The following is a 15,684-nucleotide window of genomic DNA, read 5'->3' on the forward strand; positions in this document are numbered from 1 at the left end:
AGAAGGTACATGCCCTGAAGAAATGCTATGTGACATAGGATATCACATATGTAAAGGAAACAGAGAGACTGGCATTTCATAAGAAGCAAGCCTTTGTAAAATATTTTAACCTTAACCTAATGAATAACTGATACCATTTTGATTGATTATAAGTGCATTCAAGATGATTGCTTTCCTTTTTTTGTTTTGCTTTTTTGATTTGTTCTTCTTAGATATACAGGATAGTCAAGTGAAGATGACTACTTTTCTACTGAAGTTCATCAGACCCAGCCTTCTGAAGCAACTTGCCTCCAAGAGTACCATCATCACCCAACATAATGAACTCTACGTTAAGACTGTGCAAGAGAGCCATATATAAGCATCTGAATGCTTAGCAGCCAGTCAATCCTTTGCCACTTCTCTCAGCCCTAACACTGTTTTTCCTGATCTAGAGGCCAAAATCATCATGGACCATTTACTCCTGTGTGAAGCAGGCTCTGGATCCTGCAGAGATGACACTGAGATCCCAGTTGCTTTTGACACTGAGCTCAGAAGATTCTAGGCCATGGCTACTCCCCTTCTATCCTAAGCTAGGAAGAACCCTGTTGGCACAGCCTACATTTCTACTGGGAACTGATATCTAGGCCATGGGGGCTGCTATATTGGGCCTGCCCTTGACGTAGTCAGTTGCCTGCAGCCCAGATACTAAGAAACATGCCTAGTTCCTCCTGCCTGCCTCGCTGGAACCCTATGCCCATGACACAGAAGAACTCAAATTCAGCCTCAGGAGAGTGCCATGCTGCAAAGCAACCATGAAGTCGCCTACCCTGGCAGCTTCTCTTGGTCACATTCATGTAGTCCTGGAGACAGGCTGCCCAGAAACATACTGATCTTTAACCCTGGCCCATGACCACTGAGCCCTAGGAGTACTGAGTGTTCAATCTGAGAGATTCTATTTATTCTCCTCTTTCAGACAAATATAAGATTTCTCTCTTACACGTGTCTCTTTTTTTACTTTCTAATAAGCAATTGATGTTGTTTTTACAGGTCCTCATAAATATTTGGTTCACTTGCTCCACAGTAGACAGAATGAAGAGAGACGAGAGGATGGAGGGGTGCTGCAAGGGGTGGGGGACAAAGCTCTGATTCTGAGCTGTGCTGTGGACTTGATATCAGAGCCTTAGAGAAGGGTTCCTCTTGCTTTGGTGGGCAGAGGTATGGAAGGTATCCAGGGGGAGCAATGCAAAGGAGCCCCAGCTGTTGGCCTCAAACAAATCAATCCAAGTATAGAAAAGAATGTGTGGTGGGAGTTTCTTAGGTGGGATGTGTGTCTCCTTGAATAGTACTTTTATTCTGCATCTACTTAAGGAAGGGCCTGGAAATCTCCAGTTTCTAATGCATTCACACAACTACCCCTGCCCAGCACAGCCTCTCCCAGAAACTGGTCCCTTTCAGACTAATGTCACTCAGATATGATTTAATACCCACCAGAAACAGGAGGTCTTAGAAGGCAGAACTTCTGCCTCCGGTTTCTGGATCCCTGTATTAATGCAATTAATATATATAGAAAATGTAAAAAATGTCTGTTTAGGCAATTTATCTTTTGATTGAAAAGCTTATATGAAAGGAAAACTGTAAAATATCAAAATAAAAATTTAAAAGGCATTTTCTTTACTCATATTTTTGCTCAAATCAAAATGTAAAACTAACCTGATAAGAACATCCTGAAAGCAGAAATATTTTAATACTTTTTATGGAGAAAATGTATATTTTATGAATGAAACCTATGTCTATTCTTTTGCAGTTGATAAAAATAAAAGAAATTGTAACAGGCTGAAAGGTAGGCACACTTGTGTTCCTTTTGCCTTTAGGAATAGAAACTGACCACACTCAGTTTAAGCATGAGGGATGAAGATAACTCATAATCTGTTCAAAAAGCAAAGACATATTTAAGACTGAACATCAGAGAATATCTCTCAAAAACACACAGCAACAGACTCACAAAGAGAAAATTTAAAAAATTAGAAAAAACTGGATCAGGAGGCCATCAATCCCAAAGCAAACCACAAAGCCCCAGCAAATGTCAGAATACTGGGTCACTCCAAGTGTTTGGGGGGAATGTGTGCATGCAGTAAAGCACAACACTATTGTTGGAAAGTCAATGCAGTGTTCACCCTAAAAAACAATCTGGCAATGCTCAGCAAAATTCTGGTAAGACGCTTTTGAGGGAACAGTTATGTTTATGGGCACCTTCCCTAGATAAATTCTCCCACAGGTGCATAGGGACAATTATGTGTGGTGACAGGGGATAGCAGCAACATGAATGTCCACTGCAGGAGAATGAAGAGGTAGGGTGTGCTGAGGCACATCAGAGACTACTATGTTAGAGTTCAAAGCTGCAGATGAAATGTACATAAAAAGATCTTAGGAACTCTCAAAGAAGGGCTTTGATTGCAGATTAATAGTAGAGTTCTTGCCTGGCCTGTATGAGGCTCTGGGTTCACTTCCCAATGCTACCACAAAAATAAATTAATAAATAAAATTTTTAAAATGTTGAAATTCCTTCTTAATAAAATTAGATATATCCCCTGAAGCTTTTTATATCAAGTGAAAATATAATCACCTGAAAAATGAATCAGTCCTCTTCCTATAACTTGTCCAAGGTGATCTGTGAAAAAGCTCACTATTGTCTTGATGCACATAACCCCACAAAATCTTACAAATCAAGAGGTTCAAATCTTTGTGTTCACTTTTAAGACACAAAGAAACTGCCAAAGCCATCAAGGGTATGCATATCCAAAGGGCCACCAAGTGTCTGAAAAATGTCCCTTTAAAGAAACAATGTGGTTTGGCATAGTGGTTCATGCCTGCAATCCCAGCAGCTCTAGAGACTGAAACAGGAGATTCCCAAGTTCAAGATCATCCTCAGCAACTTTGTGAGGCTTTATGCAACTTAGTGAGACCTGACTCAAAATAGAAAATTCAAAAAGACCTGGGGATTAACTCAGTATTAAGTACCCCTGGGTTCAGTCATCAGTAACCAAAAAAACAAAAACAAACAAAAAATGTTTGCCATTCCACTGTTAAAATGGTAGAGTTGATTGGTGTGTCTAGACCAAAGAGTGGGGCTGAATGAGGGTCTATAGATTTAAAAAAAAAAAAAAAAAGTGCTCAATTTTGGCAGACATTCTTAAATATGGAGAGAGTAATGTTGAACTTGAGGTTTTAGATGTGGGTTTTTGGTCATTTAATGTGTCCAAATGAGCAAAGAACCAAGATATACTGCCACAATTACAGAGCTCACGGCCAGATTAACCTGTACATGAACTCCCCCTATCCCACTGAGATGATCCTTACTGAAAAAGATTTTTTTCCTAAACCAGAAGAAGAAAATGCACACACATGAACACAAACACATGCACAAAAAAAGAAAAACAAAACAACAACAAACAAACAAACAAAAAAAGAAAGATGTCTCTAAATTGCTGAGACTGGTCTTGAACCTTAAATCTTCCTTCTTTGTGTAATTAATTTGATAAGAAACTCTTCTTTTAGATGGACTGAGAATTCTCATAGTTTCTAATCTGATTGAATTTTTCGTGATGATTAAAGCCATTCCTTTATTCACTGTCTGTCTATTGATTTTAAGAGGGTGAGTCAGGGTGGGAAGATGTTTAGGTGGGTCTGGGGCAAGAAGGAGATAATTACCCAGCTCAGAGCTATAGGCTGAACCCAAGGGCATCTCTGGAGATATGAGGGTAGTGTGCTAACAGAATGTGTAGTTGGGTGGCCGATTGCTGGTGTTTCTTCATAACTGAATGTGACCTTCTTGAGCTCTGGAGAGAACCAGCATCAATAAGTGTCTTTTAAATGGTCTCCAGTTACATTAACTAGGAAAGGAGACCAATTTAAATCTCTAGTTTTGGGCCTTCTGAGTTGACAACCAGGGAATCCAAGACATCAGCTCTAGGTCAGACATGTCCAGGCAGTTACAGATTCCTGCCCTGGTAGACTCTGTCCAGTGGTGGGTGTAAGGATGGCCTTAGGCCTTAGCCTAAGCAACTCCATTTTAACCCTCCAGTTTGAAACCTGCAGTCTCACCAGGCATGCCTACCTACAGAGCCCTCTAGTATGGCCCTCAAACACAAACTATTCACTTCTCCCTACTCTGACAAGCTCAGAGTCGAGTCTCTCCCATGTTGCCCTCACCCTGATGAGAGCAAAAAGCAAGAAAATCAGCGTGGCAATAACCAGACCAGATGTTTAACCCCAGAGCAACTGATGTCACTGAGAAACCTGGTGGCAGTTGATAGGGATTGAAAGGATGGTAAGAAGCCCCCAAATTTAGTATAAATGATGGGTCAAATAAACAGATATTCTGCCAGCTGACACAGATGCACACAAGCCTGAGAGCTTGATGAGGACCTAGACTGACATCCCAACTCTTCTCATCTGCCTGATCCTCACAGCATTGTTCTCACAGCTCTTGACTCTACAGCAGCCTCTTAACTCTGGTGAGAAAGAACTTTTCCCTATGACTGCCTCCTCAGCCAGACATCAGCTCCACCCTAGGAGAAGCCTGCCTTGGTTCCTGATCTGACCTCCACAGTCAGAGTAAGTGTGCATCTGCTGGACTTAGAGCCCAAGGCTTGAGATGTTTGATTTGACACTTCAGCTTAGCATGCAGAGGGAGTGTCTTTCATGAGCCTGTCATGATTAAATGTGTTTTCAGTGCTTAGAATTAATCTAAAATTGTTTACTGTGAATTGATTATGTTTATTGCAGTGCCTAACATTAAGGATTGTCAGTTCCTTGATTAAGAACCTATAGAGTAAAATGACATTGAGTGATATGAGTGAACAAAGCATTGAAAATGGCAGAAGCACATGGACATTATTTGTTTCTCCACCAGGACTGCATAAGCTGCACCTTTTGCCCTTCACGACAGTGGGGTCACATGGCAAATATCAGTTTGCTCAGGTTGCTTTAGCCAACTATCATCAGCAGGGTGCCATGATGTGTACCAGTAGTCCAAGCTACATAGGAGGCACAGACCCAGGAGCCTTGCTTGAGCCCAGGACTTTGAAGCCACCCTGAACAACAGAGCAATATCCTGTAGCAAAAAATGAAAATAAATTACTATACACTGGGCTGAGCTTTAAGGGAAGTAAATGTCTTCATTAGGATGGACATGAACTTTTAAATTTTCCTGTTCCCTGAAATGCAGTAGGCTTTAGATTAAGGGGATTTGGATTTAGAGGGGTTTAGGTGCTAGGTCTTCCTGAACAGTGGGATTAGACCTGTTTGCTTTGTGTTTCTCATCAGATTAATTGTCCATGGCATGGAATAGGAGTAGAGGATCAAAGAGGAGTTAGAGTGTTTTTGTGGTTCAGATATAGAGAAACATGCCATGTGATCACCCTCACTTTAAAGACTTAAGTCTAAATCAGCTTTTCATCCTCTCCCTCTCCTTGTTGATTTTTTTGAAACTTGAGAACTGGAGGATTAGGCTCCATGATAAAGAAAGGCAGGAAGCTAGGTGTAATGGCTCAGTCCTGTAGTCCCAAGGACTTAGAGTCTGAGGGAGGGGGGAAACAAGTTCAAGGTCAGCCACAGTAAATAAGCAAGTTCCTGTCTCAAAAAAAAATTTGAGATGGAGGTGAGGGGTAGAGGCCTTGTTGACCATGTGTGAAGCCCTTGTTTCAATCACCAGCACCACCACAGGGAAGAAATAAAGAAAAAAAAAAAAAAAGCACAATGAGATATGACTACATATGCCACTGCCCAAAGTTTCCAGACCTTGAGAGACTTTATACGTTACAAAAGTAGATGTACAAAAAAGGACATTTTTTCATTTTTGAGGAAGTTTCATTGTTTTTACTCTCTCTCTCTCTCTCTCTCTCTCTCTCTCTCTCACACACACACACACACACACACACACACACACACACACATACACACACACACACATACACAGCCTAGCCAAATAATTAGCTGTACTTTCCTTTGGTTAAATTTGCATAAAACAAAATTAGAACTCTCTAAAAGTCTTTATACAACTTATGCTATCAGTATTGATAATCATGGGAAGAAATACATAGCATAGGACATGATAAAAAATAATGCTAGCAGAATAAATTAATAGAAAAGAAAAACTGACATTAATTTTGTCTTTTTTTCTTCTTGGTACTTGGGAATGTACCTGGGATACCTTAACACTGGGTTTCATCCTCTGCTGTTTTTATCTTTTAAGAGAGAGTCACACTAAGTTGCTTGTGGCCTCATTAAATTACTGAGTCTAGACTGGAACTTGTGATCCTCTTGCCTCAACCTTCTGAGTAGTATAAATGATGGAGTAGTAGACTTACAGACATTTTAGGGATTGATAATGGTCAATTGCATAGAGGTAGTACACAAAGCTGGCTGACTTTCACAATCACTAACTCTCTTTCAAAATCTTACATTGAAAGGAATTATGTTTTAAAAAAATAATATTTATTTTTTAGTTATAGTTGGACCTGATAACTATATTTTTATTTATTTATGTTATGTGCTGCTGAGGATCTAACCCAGGGCTCGCATATGCTAGGGCAGTGCTCTATCACTGAGTCACAACCCAGCCCTTTTTTAAAAAATTTAAGACTTTCCTAGGAGATTATGTTTATTTTCTATATGGTATTGTTTTCCTGAAATACAATCAAGAGTCTCATGATCTTGAATTGAAAATGATTCATAAAGAAATCTCTGTTTGAGGGAAAGAAGCCACAGTGTGGGTTTTACTGTCAAATTTTTGTCACAAAGATCTGAGGAGGAGGAGTTTTTATCATTGGGAGTCTATGAAAACACACAAAAGCAAAGAGTCCCTCACAAAGTTTCATCTTAAACATGCAGGACCAAGTGAATTCTGCTTTAAAGTGGGTTTATAATTTGGCCCCTGTAGAGCCAGAGCCCAGCTGCTGCTAACACAAATCCCTAGGATACCAGACAGGTCTTACCCACCCACTAGACAAAGTAATCTAAGGCCTTACAATACTTTAGGGGCCTACAAAATTGTTTTCATTTTTTGTAAAACTGAAAGAAAACAATTAAATTTCATACCTAGTATAACATCTGATACATAATATTAACATATTGTCTTAAAACCATAGTAAAGGGATATGATTTTTAATTTACTATATTCATTGGATTTTCAGTGCAGGAATGAGTCCCTGAAGCTACAAGTGTGCCTAGGGCCAAAAGTCAGGGTGGTTTCTTGCAACAGGCAGAGGGCCACAGGTTCTGTTTCTATTCCACAGCCTGAGGAAGGCTTAGCCTTTGATAATTAGCACAGGGAGAGGCCAAGTGCTTTGGTCTGATTTAGAAATTGTACCAGGAAGAGAAGAAGGTATCTCCTGACTAGACCCCCACTTAATTGTACTATGACACCTTTATGTAACTAATCTTTAACTAACCTTAATTAATCTTTGTATGATTTAAAAGTTTGTCTTTTAATAATCTTCAGTATTTTTTGTATCCATTTCATAATTTAATAAGCTTCTTAATTGAATTACTTTTGATATCATTTGCATCCATTTTGCAGACTAAAGTCTCAGTACATTTTTGTAGTTTTTGTGACTCTACAAATATTTTGCTAAAAAAGTCATTACTTAAATTTCATTTCATTAGAATAATTTCCAGGAAGACACCGAAAGAAATGAAAGTGAAAGATTGAAGGTTCTACATAAAATCTGTAAAATTGTGTAGCATCATTATGTTGGTTTAGAGATTTAAAATCTTCATGATTCTATGTCAATGGGAAGCTATGTTTGCATCACTATAAACATGTACATAGATGCAAAATCCATAGTATTCTCTACCTCTTGGACTTATAAAGACATTTAATATGTCCTAGAACCTCTATACAATCTATTCCCTTTTGATTTCTAAGTGTTGCCTTCTTTCTAACTAAGTGGATCATTTTTATCTTGTACTATGAAAAAAAAGCCACTTTTATTTCATAGAGTTTCTTGTTTCGGGAGTGAATCTGTGGAATAAATTTTAAAAAATGGAATTCCTGTGTCAAACAGTGTTTAAAATTGTTAGTACACATGGCTATGTTGCATATTCAAGTATCCTACTAAACAACCAGTTTTGAAGAGCATATTTTTGCTAACTTTTTAACAACATGGGTTATAATGAAAATTTCTTCTTCTGTTTTATAAAGTAGGAATCAAATCCAGGGACTTATGCATGCTAGGCAAGAGCTCCAACACTGACCTACATCCCTAGACCTGTAATAAAAATCCTTAGCACTTTTTTTTTTAAAGAGAGAGAGAGAGAGAGAGAGAGAGAGAGAGAGAGAGAGAGAATTGTTTTTCTAATATTTATTTTTTTAGTTTTCGGTGGACACAACATCTTTTATTTTATGTGGTGCTGAGGATGGAACCCAGCGCCCCGCACATGCCAGGCAAGCGCACTACTGCTTGAGCCACATCCCCAGCCCCTTAGCACTTTTTAATATGCCATATAAATGTGTTTCTTTTACTTTTCTTATGTCTAACATTAGTGAGGCTAGCCTTATCTTTCCTACTGGAGAAGCTTGTAGTATTATATATTTGTCTGAGGGAATATGAAAAGAGTTCTGTAATTTTGAGCATTTTTGTAATTAATTTTGGGTGAATGTCATTGATTCTATCTAATTATCAATAATTAGTATGTTGAAAAGCATTAAGTGTCCAGTTCTCATGTACATTGTTTCCTCTTTACCTCATTCATATCCATTTTTTTCTTCCCTATTATTCATCCCAATCTGTTGTCTTGCTGAATCTTCAATTATGATTTCAAATCTTTGACCTCATAACATCTCTTTATGGTTAGCACTTAGCACCATAACAGTAAGGAACTCTGGATACCCAGTGTAATCTGAACTCTCCTTTCCAGATTCCAGGTTCATACCACCTCCAAGCCTCATTACTTTTCTGCTCTAGGAGAAACACTCATGTAATTTTAAAGCAAGAACATATCAGCAGTCAGAATTAGGTGAAACCTTGGTGGGGCGAGGACATCACTGAATAGAGCTCTAGATTGCTAGAAGATAATGTAGCAGAGGGCAAGATTCAGGAAGAAGAAACTACATAGAGGTCCAGGAATAAGCCAGTGTCTGGAGCTGCGTTGGCCATAGAAGTCACAGTAGTCATCCTGGAGCTTGGGATCCATCAAAGTTGTGTGCAGTATCTGAAAAAGAATGAAAGAAAGGTGGAAGGAAAGAAGGAAAGGAGAAAGGTAGGGAGAGGGAGCCCTTATCGATGAAATAAGAATGCCAAACTATGACTATATGGAAAGAGCTCAGGGTGAAATTTCAACCCAGGAGACCAATTCCAAGTGCAAATACAAACATAAATTTCAATCCAAGGGATTAGACTTGTATATCTGGACCTAAAAACCTATGAAATATCATTTCATGTGTTGATTCAAACCCAAGCTGCTCCATTGTCTTATGCACTACAGAGTGTAATGTTTCTGATGCAAATCGAAGGTATCCCTTGCTTTGAGTCTTATCAAATAGATGCTATACTCATACAACTTATTGAATCCACTTTCTTCCCGGAGTTATATACTAAAGATATTAGCACATTTAGCAGAGCAGAATCACTTGCAACATATTCATTAGAATTACTTTACATAATTGTCCTTTTTCAGTTATTTCACTGGAGCAAAAATTTAGCTCCATTTAGATATTTTGTAAAATATCACTGAGAAACAGTACTCCAGCTCCCTGAATATTAAATTAATTGTAAAGATAAATCTTGCAATATGTGTCAGGGTAGTACAGGTTTGTAATCTCAGTGACCTAGGAGGCTGAGGCAAAAGAATTACAAATTCAAGAGAAGCTTCTGCAACTGCACTAGATCATGTGTCAAAATAAGAACAAAAATCTACTGAGGATGTATTTGTTATCTAAAAGTATTGAGGATGTATCTGATAAGGTTGTAAAAACCAGAGTATGATTTCAAGTTGAAACTTTTAAAACCCAAGAAGGCCAGCTTTAGTAGAGTTCCTTGGAAGTCCCCTGGCAGCAAAATATTCTGGGTGAAGTCTTCTGGAAGATCTATGCCAATGGGTGCAGACTCACAAGCATTACTGTTACAGGATCTGTTCCAAAATGCTCCTCCAAACAAGGGAAATCCCAGCGCTGCTGGACCTCAAAGGTTGCAGACTCAAGCAGCTTCAGAGAATCTTGCGCAGAAGGGCCCAGATCCATTCCCAGCAGCCTTGGCTGGTCCCATGGTGGCTTGCAGGGGCAGGAGGAAGAGGTCTCTTACAAGGATCACTACCAGCAGAGGTCTTGGGCTCCAGACTTTCCTCACAGGTGCACTGGGAACACAAAAAGGGAGCCCCAGCTGGTGGTTGATGGCGGGGCACTGGGGGCTTGTTCTGTGTTGTGGATGCCTTGTGCAGGACAGGAGGCTCTGTGTCCTGGAACAAGGTACCTTGTGCTCTGGGAAAGTCACTTTGTTCAGACTGTTCCCAGCAAAGACGTCCTTGCAGTGTGGAAAGCAGGTTGCAGTCAAAATCTTGGCTGTCATAGGAGCTATCCTCTTGGTGGATATAGAAGGGAAGTGGCCAGGGCCCAGGCATCTGGTCTGCAGAATTCCAATCTGGTGGCACGTAGATGGGAAAGTGCTGATCCTTGGCACTGTGGGCCTCACACCAGGTACCACCAAGTATGTGGGACTTAGCAGGGAGCACCTTTTGCATTTGTATACTCCACTGGCCTCTTGGGAGTTCCAAACCACAGACTGGGAACCTCACTTTAATCCTAAAAAAAATCACATCACAAAGCTCAATTAATGAGATCAACAACAACAACAATAAAAACGTATCATCTGTTAGTCTCTGTAACTGGGAGGCCATTTTGTTGCATGTAAGTCACATTTTTCTTCTGGCTTTCTCGGGGTTGTCAGCACAATACCCAGATTCTCTCAACATGGTTTGGTTTAACCCTTTTCCTGCCTGAACTCTTCCTGAGTGATAGAATACTTCTGACTAAGAATACTTCCAAAAAGCAATTAAAAATGGGAAAATGAGTTTTGAGTTTCAGATCTCATGCTAAAATCTCATTGATCTATGACCTTATACCCAATCTCATTGATCTATGACCTCATACCCGACTCCATCCAATTCATATCTTGAAAAACAAATCTCTAATATAATAAAAAGATTTGGAGCTCTTTGGAGCACATTATGTCAAGTTTCTTATGAAAGATATTCATGACCTATAGTGGAGATTTTTAAAAAAAATATTTTAAAGATAGTTGTCAGTGTCTTTGTAACAACCAATAGGAGGAAGCTAGACATCAGTAATAAAAAAGGGAAGTGAAAATTCACAAATTTGTAGAAAGCAAAAAACAGTTCAAACAATTTTCTTTTTTTTTAACATTTTTTTTTTTTAATTTTAATATTTATTTTTTAGTTATCGGCGGACACAACATCTTTGTTTGTATGTGGTGCTGAGGATCGAACCCGGGCCGCACGCATGCCAGGCGAGCGCACTACCACTTGAGCCACATCCCCAGCCCAACAAACAATTTTCTGATCAAAAAGAAAAGCAGAAAGGAGAGTAGAAGATACATTAATATAAATAACAATGACAAACACTGTACAGGAATTTATGGGATGAAGCAGGAACAGTGACCAGGAAGGTGTATTAGTCAGGTTTCTCAAGAGGAACAGAATCAACAGGAAGTATGATTATAAAAAGGGGATTTGTTAGATTGGCTTACTTGACCAGGAGCTGGGTAGTCCCCAATGGCCATCTGCAGGCTGTAGAGCTGGAGGAACCTGTAGCTGCACAAGTGGCTGAAGCCCTAGGAAACAAGAGAAATCAGTAGTGCTCTCAGGTACTGAAACAGAAGGCTTCCAGAAACTCCCTGGACAATCAATGGCAGAGCCTACTTTGGAGGAGTGAAGAAGCAAGAGTAGGATATCCTCAAGTGATGGCAGCAGCAATCAAGAACCCCTTCTAGAAGAATTGCAGTTGTATCTGGTGCAGCTGCCTTGTTCTTCCCCCTTTTATTCCATCCAAGCCACCATCCTATTGGATGGTGCTGACTACATTAGGGAGGGACTCCACTTCAGTTGGCTATCCCACATGCCAATCATTTCTAGACACACCCTCATTGACATACCCAGAAGCCTCTTAATCATTGGCAACTCTTAAGCCTATCAAGTTGGATGAATGCTAACATTAACAATGCCTACCAAGGCTGAAACAAGAAGAAAACTAGAACAAATCTAAAACTGTGACTGAGATTAAATCCTGCAATATGGCAGTAGCACCTCTATGATAGACTTAGAGGTAACAGAGGACAGGGTGGTACAGAAAGATCTTTTCTCAAGCTGGGTGCTCAAGGCTGCTGTGTATCTGCTTGGAGACACAGCATGTGAAACCCCTGGTACACTAGTTACCCGTCTAACCCACCTATACCTAGCAAAAGCCACTAACCCACCCTGCCAATAAGCAAAACAAGAACAACGAGGGAGGGCCCCCTTAAATACAGACTTGACCCTCTTAAATCTGGACATGGTCTCTTACCACCCAGCAGTCTGAGCCTCCACTTTCCCCAACATTCCCAACAGGAGGACTATACAACAAAGAATTTCACATTTTGGCACAATTTGATTGAGAAAACATGATTCCTTCCAAAATGCTTTTCTAAACAAGAGTTGCAGGGGAATTCTCAATGCTCCTGCGTTTCTAAGGTGGCAGACTCAAGCAGCCTCAGGGAGTCCTGCGCAGAAGGCCTGGAATCCCCTCCCAACAGCCTTGGCTAGTCCCCTGGCTGCTGGCAGGGGCAGGAGGAAGAGGCCTCTTACAAGGGTCACCACCACCAAGAGGTCTGGGGCTCCAGACATCCCTCACCTGTGCACCTAGAACACAAAAAGGGAGCTCCAGCGGGCAACCAATAGAGGGGTTCCTGCGAGACCCCCGACTTTTCTGGGGGCGCCTGGGGCTTCTTCTTGTTCACAGACTCCTGGTCCAGGACAGGAGGCTCTGTGTCCTGGCACAAGGTGCTGTGTTCTCTGGGAAAGTCATCTTTTTTTGACCTATGCTAGGAAAGAAGCCCTCAGGGTGTAGAATGCAGGTCACCATGGAAGTCTTTGCAGTCATAGGAGATATCTGGTGGGTGGTTGTAGAAGGCAGTGGCAAGGGCTCAGGCCATTTTGAGCTCAGGGTTGGAGGCCTCTGGAGTCTTGGTGCCTGCTCTGCAGAATTCCAAGCCTGTGGCACAGAGCAGGGAAAACATGGCTCCATGGCTTTGTGGGCCTCACACCAGGCACCACCAAGTATGTGGAACTTAGCAGGCAGCAGTTTGGGTGCTCTTAAACCCCTCTGGCCTCCAGGGACTTTCTAACCACAGACTGGGAACCTGGGTGGTGTTGGCTTTAATCCTAAAAGGAAATCCCATCACAAAGTTCAGTTAATGAGATTAACAACAACACCAAAAATCTGTTAGTTTGTGTAGTTGGGAGGCTGTCTTGCTCCATTCAAGTTACTGAAAAATAGATATTTTTTCTTCTGGCTTTAGCAGGGTTGTCAGCACAATACCCAGATTCTCACAACATGGTTTGGTTGTAACCCTTTTTCTTCCTGAACTCTGCCTGCAGGGTACTTGTGAGTAGAAATACTTCCAAAAACCAATTTAAAAATGGAAAATGAGTTTTTGTTTTCAGATCTGGTGCTTTAGTCTGATTGATCTACTCATATCTGACTGTACAATTCATACCTTGAAAAATGAGTCACCAATATAAGAGGAAGACTTGGGGCTCTTTGGTGTAGGTTAGGTTATAATCCCTCATGAAAGGTATTCATGGCTCATAATGGAGAGTTTTAAAAACATTTTAAAGATAGCTGTCAGTGTCTTCTAAACACCCAATGGGATGAAGCTAGAAATCAATAATAAAGAAGGGGAAGTAAAAATCCACACATTTGTAGAAAGCAAAAAGCATTTCAAATAATTTTCTGATCAAAGAAAAAAGCACAAGGTAAAGTAGAAAATACATAGATGTGAATAACCATGAAAATCACTCAGTACCAAAATTTGGGGAAGGAAATTTTGTATTAGTCAGGGGTCTCCAGAGGAACAGAATCAACAGGAAGTATGATTATCAAAGGAGAATTGATTAGATTGGTTTACTTGACCAGAAACTGGGCAATCAACAATGGCCATCTGCAGTCTGGAAATCTTTGTGCCTCCTGACTTGTTCCTCCAGGAGCCTGTGTTTATGTGACGTGCCCCGAAAGTTCACGTGTGAGACAATGCAAAGTTTAGAGGAGAAATGATTGGGCTTAATTAGCCTTGATTTATTGGGTGAATGAATCCCTGATGAGATTGACTCAGGAGGCCGGTGGGGTGTGGCCTGAGGAAGGGATTCCCCGGGGGCGTGGCTATTGGGTATACACTGCTCTCTGGCGGGTGGAGTCTCCTACAGAAAACCGAAATGATTAAAGGCGACAGGAAAACGTAGCCGAATAACAAACCCAAATAAACGGAGCTGAATTGGAACTGAACCTAAGGCAATCACTGCCTGGCCCCTAGGTCTCCTGGCAATGAGACCTGTGCCTAGCGGCTTGGGAACCCAGACGCAGTGGCGCAGGAGACACCAGGCTCCAGCGAAGGGCGTTGCTGTTGTCAAAAGAACACTGCTTTGGGCTGCGTTTAGTCCTTTAGTCGGTTGGTCACGGAGAAGCAAGAGCTTTGGGAGAGGGTGCAGCAGTTCCATCCACAGGCCCAGCTGGGAGAAATGCCACGGCTCGGTAGGAAACTGGTGCCAGAAACAGGACACTCTTGTGGTTCTAAGAGAGCCTGAGTCGGCACAGCGGCCAGGTGCAATGCTGGCAGGATACTGCATAAATGGGCAGGAGGCGATTTGTGCACCCACCACAGTGATGCCGGCCGCAGAGCCGGCTCTGGATTTCTTAGTTCAGTTCCCTTCAGCTCCGTTTATTTCGTTTGTTATTGGGCTACGTTTTCCCGTAGCGTTTAATCGTTTCCGTTTTATGTGCGATCTAAATTTCTATCGTATTGTTTTCGTCTACTGAGCTCCTGGAGTTTGCTGTCACTGCGTTTTAGCCTCTCAGGCTTGTCTCCGCCCTCCGCTGGAGGACATAAATACTCGGGATGGTGGGAGGCTCTGCCTCCTCTCTCCATCAGCGCAGAGGCTTCTGTCCTGCTTCTCTGAGGCTCACGCGATGGAGCAGCATTTTCTGGGCCCTGTGAAGCAGCTTGGGATTCCGTGGAGGTGGCGCCAGAGGCGCGGCCTCCTCCTGTGTTCAGAAGCCGGTGGCCTTGTCCTCTCCCTTGCAACCCTGTCCTAGCAGAGTTCTCCCGGTGACAACTGTGACTTCGACTGGGAGCGGCTCTCCAGTCCTGTTGGCGGGGGCGCTGGGGCCACCTGCAAAACGGATTCCGCGGGAGTACAGAGCTCCTGGGAACCAACCGAGGCCGGGAAGCTGCGACGCCAGAAACTGGAGGCAGATGGGGAGGAGCCTGGGGAAGAGCCCAAGGTAGTGAAGCTGTAGCGGATTTCACTGCCAAGGACGCAGCCCCCCAGCCCCTACCCCGGCGACAAGCCGCCAAACACCCAGACCTCTGCGGACCAGTGTCTCTCCGAGTGCCCTTGAGCCGGCTCTGGTTCAGTTCCCGACCTGTCTCCTCCAACTGG

The 15,684-nt window shown here is 41.8% G+C and overlaps 1 pseudogene; it reads right to left on the reverse strand.

The window, feature by feature from the left end:
• LOC139705914 (homeobox protein TGIF2-like) overlaps nucleotides 1-12,873 on the reverse strand; it is a 33,268-nt pseudogene extending 20,395 nt beyond the window's left edge.
• Between the last annotated feature and the right edge of the window lie 2,811 nt (nucleotides 12,874-15,684).

Source organism: Marmota flaviventris, chromosome 5 (assembly GCF_047511675.1).
Source record: "Marmota flaviventris isolate mMarFla1 chromosome 5, mMarFla1.hap1, whole genome shotgun sequence".
In the NCBI taxonomy this organism is placed as follows: Eukaryota; Metazoa; Chordata; class Mammalia; order Rodentia; family Sciuridae; genus Marmota; species Marmota flaviventris.